General features: G+C 38.1%; 1 protein-coding gene across 1 annotated transcript in view; it reads left to right on the top strand.

Annotated features, from left to right (window-relative positions):
* Positions 1 to 5,153: 5,153 nt before the first annotated feature.
* The window catches only part of entpd5a (ectonucleoside triphosphate diphosphohydrolase 5a), a 17,735-nt gene continuing 9,640 nt past the window's right edge, over positions 5,154 to 13,248 (top strand). The window contains exon 1 of the mRNA XM_016452707.1: positions 5,154 to 5,458. The gene's annotated coding sequence lies outside the window, so the exon portion shown is untranslated. The remainder of the gene's footprint in view (positions 5,459 to 13,248) is intronic.

The raw sequence follows: 13,248 nt of genomic DNA on the forward strand, positions 1-13,248 counted from the left end.
CTGTATGACACATTTGTCAAATGGCTTGCCGCTCTTACCCTGATATAGCCGAAGTTTGTGTTTCAGAAGATAATGACTCCACATTCAACACTAAATTTACTCTAAGTGTTGACAAGCTGTATTAAGTCCGTAAAAAGTTTGAGTGCTACAACTTCTACTATCTATAGCTTGCTGGCTCTTCTGAACTGTTCAACTAGCATAATGTCTTGTTAAATATGAATGTCTATATAAATATGCAACATTTGTGAACTGTTGTTGAATAGAAGACTGTTTTGGGCTGTTTGCCTCAATAAACTCAAAAAATGAATTTGTTCTTCTTATCTATTTTAGGGTACATTTAAACGACAACAATGTGCTAAAAATGGAAAAGTTTTCCCTTTGCGTTTTTCATGTACAGACAACAACATTGTCAAAACGATCCACAAAAATGACTTAAATGCTGTAGTATGCCAGGCCAGTAGTTGACAATGTCACTTTGTAAAGAAACACTATGTGAACATGTAATATGAATGCGAACTATGTCACCGTTTACGCAAATTTGCGTTTTGTAGTTTACATGGAGGCGATATCCGTATGATTTTTAAAAACTTGTACTTTATCAACTGCTTTTAAAAGTTTGCATTTTCAATTCCCCAAAGCGCCGTCGTTGTGTAAATGAACGGCCAAAATGAGTAAAAAGTTTTCCATTTTTAGTTGAAAATGGTGTTGTGTAAATGTTCCCTTAGTAGCACCTGCTAAGGCAAGTATCACTATTTTGCTTACATATTCCTAACTTTATATATATATATAATTTTTTTTTTTTTACTTGTATATTTAAGCTATTAAACTTAGGCAATCTGCAGATCTAGTGGGCCAATGAGGTCAGGTGATGGATCATGATTCTTGGGTTAAAAAGATTTTATGATGTGATTCCTTAACAATCCTGTTTGGGAGACAGCACTCTGTAGTATGCCATTAATTATGGTGAACCAGCACAGAGAAGATGCAAAGCTGAGATAAATTACTCTGGATCTTCATCTTACAGCTTGACTGCTCTGTCTGCTAAACAACCAACCTCAGATGGAGTAAATCTTGGAAACGCTTTGTAATTTGCATGGCGTCCTCTGGCATGCTAGTGTCTAACCCTGGATGGCTGGCACCCTTGGAAAAAGCTGACAAAGCCAAAAGATGGGCTGGTTTCTTATGTGGGCAAAGAAAAATGCAGAGACACCATAAAACGGTTTTAACTGTGGGGAGGATATACATTACCTGTTATTCCACTGGATACTAAACGTGTCTACATTTCAAACTGTTGAATCCAATAGCCTAATAACTAAAGCATCAGTGACATATGTTCAATTACTAAAGTCTAGTACGACAAAAATGAAATTTCTTTTGTAATTTACTCTCATTTCATTCCAAACTTCCAGACTTGACATAAAAGTCAATAGGGTCCGGTAGTGTTTTGGACCTCATTAACTTTCTTCAAAAAAAGTCATACAGATTTGAAATGACAAGAGGGTGAATAAATAATAACAGTTTTAAGGGAACTATCACTCTGTGAGTAAAACTAAAACTAGGTACAGAAGGATACCACAGGGGTGTGACATACTGTAATCTGTAAATTGTTTCTGCAAACTCATCCCACAGGATTTACATGGATAAACCCAGAAGGTAGTTTCACCTCAACAACTTCATAACGCAATAAACAAACATTTCTTGTTTACAACTAATTCATGTATGTGCTTTAAAAAAAATGCAAGCTTCTCATTTCTGCTTCTAAATGCTTTGACCTACTGACCTGCTAAGCTTCCACTGCTACAAAGTACTGTTTGACCATAAATGCGTTTTCCATTCCTTTTTACAAACTGAAGGATGAGTCAAAATTCTTTTCTTTAGTAATCAACCACCACTGAATAACCAAGAATATTCCTTGACTAGTACATCAGTGTCCGCAACTCAAAGGCCAGCATGATCTAATTATGTTATCCTGCTTCCTCTAGATATCTACCAATAATTTAAAAGTACAAAACGTGCGTGTGAAGATAAGTGGCATGCTCAAACTCTGCATGCAGATGTTTCTTGCGCTGGGTATGTGAAGGCCAGTGCAGCCCTATTTTTAACCTCAACTCCTGGTTTCGACTAACTACCTCTATTCAGCTAAATGGACTGTCAAAGCCAACTTTGCTTCATGTCACGCTTACATTTACCCTTAAAAGAGAGGGTTACTTAAAGAGAACCCAGAAAGAAGTGGGAACGGCAGTACATTAACTAGGATTGAAACTGAAAAAGTCAGATGCATCTTTTAAAAAAGAACATGGTTTTGGCATTCCAGCTAACATTGTGCGAACGATTTACTTAAAATGAGGTGACGAATTAGTAAGTTGAGGGAACGAATTGTTAATTCATGGACACAATATAAATATTTTTCCCCGCATGTTATGGCTACATTCGAATACGCATACTTCTCTACTATATAGCATGTAAAAAACAGTATGTGAACAGTAGTATGTCCGAATTCACAATATTCATAAAACAGCAGGCATAAAGTACCCGGATGACCTACTGTTTCCAGCGACATTCTGAAGTACACATCCAGTGGGCAATTTACTACTTTCCCATAAGTCCACAGGAGAGGATTTGAGAATGGCAGTTGATCAACACAACTGATGCTGGTACAGTGGGGTCACATGACAGTGACAACATGACAAATGTAGTTAGCCCGGGTTACATTTATACTATATAGAACATATTATTTTTTTAACGGCTGCGAAGTAATTACTTATTTAAAAAAAAAAGTGCCTACTTGGAAAGTATGCAATTTCGGACAGAGCCATTGTAATCACTATGGCACACATCCTTTGTTCACCATTCCGGCAATGTACTATTACCACACTCTAAAAAATGCTGGGTTAAATACAACCCAGCGCTGGGTTGTATTTAACCCAGCATTTTTTAGAGTGTAGGGTCTGAATTCTCTAGTATTCTTGCATTCCAGTTTGTATTCACACAGAAGAATTTCCAGCAATTCGCACAAAACATTCCGGGAACAAAACCCTGTGTGAATGCAGTCATCTAGTTTTCCCTCCTTTACATAATAGCGAAATGCTCACAGCTGGTAAAAGATTTGTACTGTTGTCAGTGGTTCTGAAAAATAGTGATGGGTAAAGAATTGAAATGTAAGAAGAGAAAAGATGGACTTGGACACACATGGACTATATTTAAAACTAACCTTAAGCAAGCTGTTTGTGAATAAAATTTCACCCTGTAAAAAAGATTTTCCAACAGGCTGCAGACATTTGAGATGAGGTGCTATGACTGCCAGTAAATTTTTGAAGAACTGCTACAAGTTTAACCTCCTACTGACACAAAAGTGTCTAAATTTATGACCAGTAATCTCTGAAACTCTAGGGCACTAAGTTTCGCTCTGCATTTGCCAGGGTGTTTTAAGGCAGGGGTGTCTGAAACTCCTCCTGTTGGGTCACCTTCCAGTAGTTTAGCTCCAGCCCTAATTAAACACACCTGAACCATCAGAAAGTCGTTCTCCAGGTGCAAGATTGGACACCCTTGTTCTAAGGCAGTGGTTATCAAACTTTTTACAGCGGCGTACCCCCTGGGGCATTTAACATTCTTCTGCGTACCCCCTCTCTTCCACTTAGACCGCAGTCACACCTTTTCTATTAAAGCACAATATTTGCCCCCTTAAATTGATTTACAGGTGCATTTTTTTTTACCTTTATAGAGGCAAATATTTTCTATCCTTATTAATTGTCGTTTTATGTCATATTCTTAACATTCCATTAAGTGTATTATTAATATAATAAATAAAGCAATAAATGATGGCAAATCGAAGTGATACTTGTAGATTTAAAGGGGACCTATCTTTGGTTTTGTTTTGGGGGTGTACTAGGACAGGCTATCATACTAGGTTGTACGAAAAACACATTATTTTTACACATATTTTACATTACTACAACACCTCTCTCCCCAGTCTGGCATGAACAGCTCGAATAGTTCCTGTATCAAATGAAGGCCCGCCTTCTGAAATACGAAATGTGGTGTGATTGGTTAGCTGGGCCAGTGTGTGTTGTGATTGGCAGCACTCGGCGCCTGGTCGACAGCAACATTACAGACTAACTAAAGTTGAAAAATTGAAAAAGCATAACAGGACCCCTTTAAAAATAAAAGCGCCAATACGTGGCGGCAAGTCGCTGTCTTAATGAGCCAGGCGTCGCGTCATTCATTGATGGATACTATTGCATTCACTCATTCATTCAGTAACGAAGCAAAATGCTGTAGTTATGAATGGGTTATTAATCACTGACTCTCCAAATTGTTCAAAGCCGCAGATTCATTCACTAATGAAACACCGCTGTATGTTGTTTGGAGATGCACACCAGATGATACGGCCAAAACTCAGAATTTTGTTCACGTACCCCCCTCCGTCATCTCACGTTCCCCCAGGGGTACGCGTACCCCAGTTTGAGAACCACTGTTCTAAGGTATAGCCCATCACCATGTCTATATTCTGGTCTCTTGATATGGCTTTCCCGCTTTTCAAACCACCCACCAGGGATAGTTCTGATCATTTAGAAACATAATGCACACACCCCTCTGCAACCTTAAAGGTGCAGTATGAAATGTTGACAGCTAGCAGTTGAAATAGGAACTGCAGTCCAACTTCCAATTATTGGAGGGAGTTGTTTCTCCCGTCCGTCCTTTTCAGAATCAATCCTCACATGGGTTGCCAGATTGAGAACTCATAACAGGAACAAGTACAATTGACAATGGAAGGTGACGAGCCTTATACTGCAAGTTGTTGAGATGTATGCCGAGGCTTTTTAGTTCAGGTAGAATCGGCGATCTCTGACCCAGTTTGTTTGCTAGCTTCCGTGGCTACAATACGCTGTGTTTTCCTCCACCTGGCCACCTGGGGCATCAAAATACTATTGGGTAAATTGGCAGTGGGCAGGATCACACAGACCAATAAAAAAAACAAAAAAACAGACATTCCGACATAAAGCACATTTTTAAGTAGAATAACTGGCTGTAGTGTTGTTTTTTGGAGAAACAAGTATGTGAACTTAGCATGTTTCCTAAATATCTGCAAACATTTTATTTTTGTTATGCTTTTGTACAGTCTAAAAAAAATTACATACAGCACCTTTAAACATTTGCAGTAGTAAGAGCGATGCTTGCCTTAGCAAGCAAACGATATTACATAACACTGGACGCAGGTAAGCTGGATGTCTAGGCTCTTGTAAGTTCTGGGAACTTTGGTTTATATGTAAGGGTACTCAGATCGAAGATTGTGTTCGGTGCAGTGTGTCCACAATTATAGTCTCCACCATTTGTATTTCCCAGCAATGGTCCAAGGGCAACAAAGGGATTAGAAAACTGCCGGTTTGGAAAGCAAGAGCTTCGGAAAGAGTGCCAAGCTCCAGGCCACAGAGACAGGAGACTGCCTCGTACTGTGGAGGTGAAGGAAAAAAGCTACCACAAGCAAAACAAATACACACAACGGTGCAAATAAATACATTGGGAGGGAATACCATACTTGCTGTGCCCAGCAGAAATCGGGGCAAGTATCGTCTAGGTTACTTGTGTAACCCTCGTTCCCTGAAGGAGGGAACGAGCTGCGGCTCGCCGAGGTTTCAGCAGCCTGGATGGCAACCCCCGCTGATACGCCGTCACACCAACGCCAGCTGTTTTTCCAAAACACTCGCGGAGATTTGCTTACTAGAAGGCTCGGCTCCGAAGCGAAAAGCTGATGTGCGTTTGCACGCACTCTCCTTTTATACCCGCGCTGCGGGGCGGGGTGCGCGTGGCGAAACACGCACGCCAACTGTCATTGGCTTGTTTAGTTAACACTCGAAGGTGATTGGGCTCTCGGGCGAGATCCCAATTCGTCAGTCACGACTGACGTAACGTCGAACGTGACTGACTGAAAGGGAACACTACATATCTAGTAGGTTTGTTGTAGCTTCAACAGGTTTATTTTTGGTACCAAGATGACTTCTTATTGTGTGGTAGAACTTTTAAAATGGACACGTTTCATTCCATTTACCTTCTTGCAACATGAGGAAGGTGTCTGGTCAAATAAACCCCACATTAGAAAATGAGAGGAATGTGGTTTGGAGTTAAAGCTTGCACACCAAGCTCATGGAAAGACTATCTGTTATAGGACACAGCTTGTGCTTTCATGCAGCGTCTGTTTTTACTTTGATTAATGGAAACTTAAATATTTGCTAAAGTTTATTCAATGTTCATTTCAGCATATGCTGCCTCGATCTCCTATAATTCTATGTGAGATTCTTTCAATCTTTTGCAACACAAACAAACCCAAGGTGCCCTTAACATTAATGTACAAGTAGTTTTTGACTTCTATAAATTGTGAATCTGAGTGAAACAGAATATTCAATGAGGTAATAAATGTAGGGTGGCAAGTGCAAGTTAAATTTGATCAGACTCTATGATTCCATCTAGTGGAAATTTAATTAGGGGGGAAAAAAACAAATATTGTGAAAACATTTTGCGAATAAAGTAGTTTTCATCCTTTGTGTTCAAGGGAACAAAAACATAACCTTTGGGAAACTAATGCTGTGGCATATATATATATATATATAGCATTTATTCAGGAATATATTTTTTATTATATATCCTTTTCAGTGTTCATCTGCATTTGGGACATTTTATTCTTATCTTGGTCTTTTAAAACAGCATTTTATCCAAAAATTTGCACACAAAAAAATGTGTGGATGGAAACCCAAATTAAGACTTTTTTTCCCTCTGGATGGAGTAAAAGCATTGGTGAATTTTGCTAAATAACAGAAATACATATTAAGAGAAGAAAGAGGGTCAATTTTGATTTAATGTTGACTAATGCCAGTCCACTGAGCCAGGAAAGACATCATCGAATGCAAATCATCCATCTTAATTACCTTGGGCACTGTTAAATGTGTCAAAGGCGAGACCAGATGATGCAAAATTGGCATGGAACTCCCACAAATTGCCTTTACATCCCACCAAGTTACAATTCTGGGTCATTGGGCTGGTCTTGGCTCTGCTTAACTCTGACACATCTAATTGAATTAGGCTAACCTCAAATGCTAGGTTTGGGGAAGCAGGTGAAGGATTGCCCCGTGGAAATACTTCCAATCTCCCTGGCAGGAGGCTTCCACCCATTTCCACATAAATGAACTAGATACTAGGTGTTTTGCTGACATGGCTTAGGTAAACTAATCACGTTAAACAAACATGGCTCTTAGTGGCTATGAAAAAATAAACACAATGACATTTGCTAACACAATCAAGCGTATGCCAGTGCTTCCCACACTGTGCTTGGAGAACAGTCCCATCCGGTGAAGGTAATCATTGGTTTAGGTGATATATACTGTCTCCAAGAGGGAAAATATAGAATTGTCAAAATAATAACCTTTTTTTTTAAACAGAGGTTATTTATTTTCATTTACTGCATGACAGTGCAGTTTGAAGTGTAAAATTAGACTATAATTGGAAAGACAGTAGAATAGTGGGGTGGACTGTAAAGTGCTAGCTGGGCGATCTTTGCTGCTTCCTTCTGTAAGCAAATTTCTATACAAAGACATTTTTTCCCCAAAAAAAACCCACTCTTTTTTTCACTTGAGCTGCACTAAACTGTCTCCAGAAGTTTATTTTCAAGAAGAGGTGTTCTATCACATATTATATGAAGGCTAAGCGGAAAGGACCAAAATATTATGACATTTATATGGCTATTTAAAAAGTAGATGTTTGAAAGGTTGTTTTTTTGTCCTGTGAGCCTTCCTACTGTTGTGCATTACTAGAAAATAAATTTTATATTGACATTCATATTGTGTACTGAAGGTTTATTGCTTTCTCGGCTCATGAAGAACTTACAACAGCTTAGCTGTAGTCTTTATTTATGTAACAAGCTCAATGACAGTGTGCACCAGTGCAGTGTCATCTAACAGTTAGACATTACAGCAAATATTAGTGCTCTTTCTTGATCCAGAACCTTTGAAAGAAAATGTTGCAGCATAATTCTGCAAAGCCAACACCGCAACCTAAAGAGTTACTGGGAAAAGCACAGTCTGACCTATGGTCTTTTCTTGTAATTCTGGTCAGAGAATACATAGTTCTTCAACAGCAAAATACCAGCTACAGATTCTATGATTTGAGACCTTTAATTCTGTGCTTTATATTTTGTTGACCACAGTTCATAACACTTAAAATTTCAGTTGAGAAAATTTCCTGGAGTAACTGTAGTTTCTGCTTACTGGATCATCAGTTTAATTAAAATATCGTGGTATATGATGTTTTTTCATGAGTGTCATAATTTTAAGAAATTTGCTTTTCTTTGTAACAGGAAATATTGTGCAGAAATGTGTTGTACGCAAACTATGGATCCCAGCTAAATAAAGTTTGTTAGGTAACACATAACACATAAATCAGGCAGAATACACATTATAGAACAGTCAACGGCCTATAGTCTATAGCTGAATAATCTCTGTTTTTGTGTGTCTAAGTGTGTGTGTGTTTTGGATTGAAACGCCGACACAAATTTAATCATAACTGCCCATGTCTAAAGGTTTTGACCATACTGTCAAACTGAATTAGGGGATGAATCTACACTTCATAGGTCAAATATCCTATGGTGGCATTTCATGCCTTTTCTCTCTTCCTTTGCTGGTTTTAATTGCTGTCAAAAATGGCTGGGTCGCAAGGGACACAGCTGGAAAAGCCTTGATGAAATAACAGTTTGGCTGACTGAATTTCACCCTGTTTTTAGTCACATGTCAGACCACTTCACTAGTTTAAAAAAGAAACAAAGCAGACACTCACGTTCTCTCATTTTGTTTCCATTAGCTAAGCCCTCTCTCAAGTGTTTTATCACATAATGTGAAGGCCAAGGCGGTGGGCCTGGAAATGACATCCGAGTCCACCACGACAATACATCTTGCAGGATTTTGCTACATTGGCAAATGTGAAATTTCCACAAGTGTCTAAAAAGGGATGTTTTAAGGTTGTCCAGACCAGGCTGTTTGTTTTCTTTCTGTTGGGCCCTTATTGGGACCCATTTTTACCAGTATGAAGTAAGGGATGGTAAATGGAAAACAGCTGTTGACCAAAACAGAACATTTTCCAACTTTAAATCAACAAGGCAAGTGGTGTGATGTTACAGTTCTATTTAGGATTCAATGAAAATAATTTGCAATGCATTTCAAATCTTTGCATCAACATAATAATAAGGTTCAGTAGGTTTTCTTTTGTAATTCGCCAGTTGCCACCACCAGCCCATTGAACACGGTGAGGGACATAAAAGCTTACACTTCAAATTAGACATCACACATGATGTGACATTCTGAAATTTGTGTTCATAATGTAATCCACTACTGGCAAAGAAGCCGAACATTCATGCTGGAACTTTAGATTGCGTAAAAAATACAGATAAATATAGTGCAGATAAAGATGAAGCAAACAGAACAGGGAGTCACCAGTAAACAACCTAGTGACTCCCTGTTCTAGGAATATAAATCTTATGTTTATATCTAATAATACCCATCTATTTCATTTGGAAAAAATGACATGGCAATCTGCTGGTTTCACTTGCAGTGCAACTTCAAGGAAAGTTTATACTTTATGCTTTATATAACATTATAGCTCTACTATCTGGCTAGTTAAGCCAGTCAGCGGTATTGTTGAAATCACAGAGCAATTAAATTATGTATTATTAAAACATACAGTGGCTGCATTAATTTAGCATTTTTCAAGGAACATTCTCCTGTAACAGGAGGTCACGTGTACACGCAACTCTATAAAAACTCCATATATCCATTTCATGCATGTGATGTGAAGACTGCAGCAATTTTGTAATTATGGACATGTGGGTCTACAAGATTCTTTGGTCTCATTATTTTTTAAGATGAGTTTTGAGTTTTTTTCTAAAACAAATTTCTGAGCTTCATGTTAACCAGACCAATATGGCATAACATATATATATATATATATATTCATGCAAGTGGGATTTAAACAGGCATAATTTTGCACTTTATCTACTGAAATTTTTTTTTTCAACTTCCACATGACATATTCAGACAGAGATTTGAGGAATTGGCTAAAAATGCTAACCTATCAATTACTATACAAAAAAGGTAGCTCAGATTAAAGCTAAACATGTCAACATTAGCTTCCTTTGTTGAGGTTACTTCATATTTGAATGATTTTTGAATGTAGGTTTATTTTGAGCATACAAAGAAGGTCATTTGAGCTCATATTGTGTTTACTTTTGCACCTTGACAAGCAGTTTTAAAAGCAATTCATATTGTTGTCGTCCATTGATTTATTTCTTTGCTGGCAGTGCTGCTTAGTCTTTAGATAGAATTTTATTTTGATATTTGTGGCTGTGATTAAAAGAGATCGGTTGCCATCACCCTATGATTTCCTATGAAAAACTGTTCACTCTGTGGGGACTCGTGTATAAAAAGGGGGTCACGTAATGGTAAATGTTGTTTGCAACACCAGGGTGTAGCTTTCAGAAACCTAAGAATTGTGGGGTGAGCAGTAACCGAGGCTGCATAAGGTTATATAAGCAAAAGGGGTTCACTTCCAGTTCTTCTAGCGGGTAGTAACTTCAGCAAGTGATTGACATGTCAAACAAATTTGAGCTATAAGCCAGTATTACATAAGATGTGGAGTAGATGCAAAGCTTCAACAAAATTGTAGTTGACTTAGCAGATTCTCAGGGACCAAGCTTCTAAAAAACAATGTAAACTTAGCTCAGAATCATTTCGAATCCATCCAGCAGCACCACCCTCGCATTGCATGCCTTGTACTCAAGTTAGTTGCTGGCTTCCCAGCCGGTCATTTCTGTTGCGCTTTTTGATGAAGCTGGTGTGTATCCATAAAACATTCCACAAGCAGAAAAACACCAAAAGAACATATGTCAAAATGTCAGGGTGTTGCTACTGTAACCTTATGGCGGCTCTTGGTTTTAAGTTTATATATATTGTTGGACAACTAAATTTAAAGCTAATTGCTATGACAGAGATGAAAGTAGAGACACCCCCATATACAAATATCATCATCATCATTACCAAATCTGTAATTACAAGGTTCAACAGAAGTGCTTGTGCAGGATATCCTGTGGCACGTTATTTAATGTATTTGTAAGATTAATTTACAAAGCACAGGGCACATAACAAGTAATCCCACTTGTTCATTAAAATCTCTTTAAAAAGCAGTTGATGAAGTGTAAATGTTTTTACATCTGCTAGTTCATCTCCTTGAAAAGTTTAAGCATCCCAACCAAACCAATACAGCTTGATGGCTTAACAAACTGCATGAGATTGGGATGGGTCTATCTGTTTGTCCAAACAATAGAAGATGGGGGAGTGTTTGGAAAACCTGTCTGATTATGTTTGCAATGACATTTGCATTTTTGTTTAGTGACACTAGGGGCCAACAAACGACAGGCTTCACCTTGGTCAACTGTGAATGTTTGCAAGCTTACGGGTTGCAAGAAATTTGCTATGCGCAATCAAATAAAAATTCAAAACTATTTGAAAGACAGTGATCAGTGAGCTGCTAGAATATTTGCTGACACTTTGGGTGCTTTAATAAGTGTAACCGTGATTCAGACTGTGCTGTATTAAAATTACCCAACATTCATTAAATGATCTCATTTTGTGTTCTGTAGAAGAATGAAAGGTTGAGAGTGAGTACATGATAACTTTTTCATTTTTGGGTGAACTATCCCTTTAAAAAGCAATGCATGTTACATAATGAATAACACATTCAGTTAATTTGCTTATGGTCAAACCTCACAATTTTGTTGTCATATTTTTTGTTTTATGCACTATAAAAGTAGTTCATTGTTTTGTAACTGTATGTTTTCATTATAATGTAGATTAAAGGATGCATTGTACATTCTACTGGGCTGGCAACAAATTCTTCCAAATTATTATTGTTTCGTTGTGGCAAAACACGTTATAGTCAACATCGCACAAATGGTTTTGAATGTGTCAAGCTTTGGCGTTCATCCTGGTTTTTTTTTTTTATTGCATCAGTTAAACAATGTGCTGTAATTGCCCTGCTTTATGCCATAAATACTGTTTATGATGTATTGTGATAATTCCATGGATGTACAGACTGCCTTGTCAGTAATTGTCTCAGTTATGTGTGAACATAAGTACTCATTTAGAGACAAAAAAGGGTACATTTAACTGCTGCTGTAACATAGTCACTATATTGTGCAGTGCCATACAGACCTGTCCAGCCTGGAAGCTAACAGCATAATAAGAAACCTCATGAAGCATTGCAGCCTCAATATAATGATCTTTGCAGGAGAGTGAGTAATTTTCATGACACTGAAGTAGCCAGTCACCTATTAAATTAGCTCTATACTGTTGCTATAGCATGTTTGAAAGTGTTCTCTTAACTTGTCAGAAGTCGATACGAGGGCCTGCACATGCATACTTGGCACGGGAGAAAAGACCATAATGGGGTACCGCAGTTTGAAAAAAGAAGAAAAAGAGGAAAGAAAGTGTCATATTTTTAGTTCCAAATTACAATGTTGGAACTGTTGCTTTGCTCAGCCGACTGTCCGGGGACTGGAATGGCATGATGGGAGCAAAGGCACTGCCAAACTCCACCCAGGTCCCCTCCCTCCTTCTCTCTGCCCTCTCTGTGCTTCTCATTAAACCCTCTCAACACTAAAATCGCAGACCGGGACCCACTGGCCCTTATTTCTGCTCTTCCCCATCTCTCAGCCGGGTCTCACCGGCAGTGGCAGTGAGAGCCATTCTTAACTCGCTGTGCGGTGAACCACTTTCATTAGTTGCAAGTGAAAGAGAAAAAGACATGTCATCGTAATGCAACCCTACCATCAGGCCTGAATTTTTGAGGATTGCACAAAACAATTCATCTATGCAGCCCTCCTTGATGTGAGACCAAGGTTCACAGAGTTAAGAAAACCCCTCTGTAACCCTACTATTCAGTTCATATGAGGTTTTCAACGGAGTCTGCTCCTGCTTGCAGGATCTAAACACCTAATTTTTTTTTTCAAACCAAAAAAGAAACCGCTGAAGAAAGCCAAAAAAGCTTGTTGAAATTCAGTGCTTAGCAAGACTTCCACAACAAAATGCAATTACTCATACATTTTCTCTCTGTATAGTTCTACAATATCTACAATACAATTTCTTCCTAGCTTAAGGTTTTTGTAAGGTGATAATATATATATATATATATATATATATATATACTGTATATATA

This window comes from Sinocyclocheilus anshuiensis, unplaced genomic scaffold (genome assembly GCF_001515605.1).
Source record: "Sinocyclocheilus anshuiensis isolate Anshui unplaced genomic scaffold, SAMN03320099.WGS_v1.1 scaffold715, whole genome shotgun sequence".
NCBI lineage: Eukaryota > Metazoa > Chordata > Actinopteri > Cypriniformes > Cyprinidae > Sinocyclocheilus > Sinocyclocheilus anshuiensis.